We start from the raw sequence: 1,988 nt of genomic DNA on the forward strand, positions 1-1,988 counted from the left end.
AAAATGGCTAGGATATCGATGTTTATGTATTCCATTTTATTTTTGACAATTTCCAATATTCCTAGATTCATACTTCATACCCTCCATGTTGTGATTATTAATGGATGTTTACAGCTGTTTCTCTTCTTTTTGAGTTGTGCCCCATTAGCAGATGAAGGTCTAGAAGACTTTACTCCATTCGCGTCATCACGAATAACTCTACTTTGAGGAGGTTGCTCTTCCCCAGTAGTATTTTGGGTGCCCTCCAGCCTGAGGGACTCATCTTCTGGCACTACATCTGAAAATATTCTGATTGTTCCTCATGATGTTTCAGTGCTCAATATTCTAGTGCTATCTGACAGCTTTTGATTGCCATTCATAAAGTTTTCAGTGATTAAATATTTGGAAGTAGTCCATGTTTCCTTCTTCCTAGTCTGCCTTCATCTGGAAGCTCAGCTGAAACCTATTCACCATGGCATAGCTTACAGCATCACAGTAACGTTCAAGCCACCACAATACGACAAACTGACAGATGAGTGGTGATGGTTATGTGCTGTGGAGTCAGTTCTGACTCAGAGCAACACTGTATAGGGTTTTTGAGGTTGTAAATGTTTACAGGAGTAGTGAGCCTCATCTTTCTCCCATGGAATGGCTGATAGTTTTGAAATACTGACCTTGAGGTTAGCAGTCCAACTAACCACTACACTACCAGAGTTACTTGACAAACAAGTGGTAGCAACTGAATGTAAAAGAACCATATTTGGCCCATTCCACAGAAAGGTGGCCACCCAAAATATGGAACTCATTGAACAATATCATTAATAACACATGCAGGTAAAAATTTGCTTAAGATAGTTAAAAAAATGGTTGCAGCGAGCTGCCAGAAATTCAAGCCAGATTCAGAAGAGACTGTGCAACAGGGATTTCATTGTTGACATCAGATGGATGTTGTCTAAAAGCAGAAAATACCAAAAAGATATTTGCTTGTGCTTTACTGGCTAAGCAAAGACATTTGACTATATAGATCATAACAAGCTGTGGATAACATTTAGAATAGGTATTTCAGATCACTTAATTGTGATCATGGGGAACCTGTACATAGACAATGAGGCAGTCCTTAGAACAGAACCAGGAGAAATTGAATTATTTTAAATGAGGAAAGGTGTATACTAGGGTTGTATCCTTTCAATACACTTCTTCAATCTTTATGTTGAGCAAATAATCCAAGATGCTTGATTATATGAAGAACAACATGGCATCAGAATTCAAGGAAGACTCATTAATAACCTATGATATGCAGATGACACAACTTTGTTTGCTGAAAATGAAGAAGACTTACAATCTTACTGATTAAGGCTAAAGCCTTCAGTGTGGATTACATCTCAAGGAAAAAAAACAAAAATCTTTATGATAAACGGAGATTTTGCTTTGCTTGGTTCCACAATCAACACTCATGGAAGCAACAGTCAAGAAATCAAATGATGTATTACATTTGGCAGTTCTGCTGCAGAAGACATGTTTTAAATGTTCAAGAGCAAAGATTTTGATTTGAGGACTAGGGTGCACTTGACTCAATGCATGATATTTTCAATTGCCTCATATACATATGAAAGTTGGACAACGAATAAAGAAAACTGTAGAAGAAATAATTGCATTTGAATTCAGGCGTAGTTGAAGAATACTGAAAGTATCAGGGGCTGCCAAAAGAACAAGCAAATCCATATTGGAAGAAGTACTGTCAGACTGCTTCTTAAAATCAAGGGAGGCAAGACTTTGTCTTTCACACTTTGGATACGTTGTCAGGACAGATCAGTCCCTGAAGAAGGGCATTATGCTTGGTAAACTGGCAGGTCATAGAAAGACCCCTAACAAGATATATTGACACAGTGGCAGCAACAATGGTCTCACACTTAACAACAATTGTGAGAATGGCGCAGGAACTAACAATATTTCATTCTTGTTTGCATTGTTAACTCAATGTTGTTGTTGTTGTCAGGTGCCATCGAGTC

This window comes from Chrysochloris asiatica, unplaced genomic scaffold, assembly GCF_000296735.1.
Source record: "Chrysochloris asiatica unplaced genomic scaffold, ChrAsi1.0 scaffold00026, whole genome shotgun sequence".
NCBI classification, from domain to species: domain Eukaryota; kingdom Metazoa; phylum Chordata; class Mammalia; order Afrosoricida; family Chrysochloridae; genus Chrysochloris; species Chrysochloris asiatica.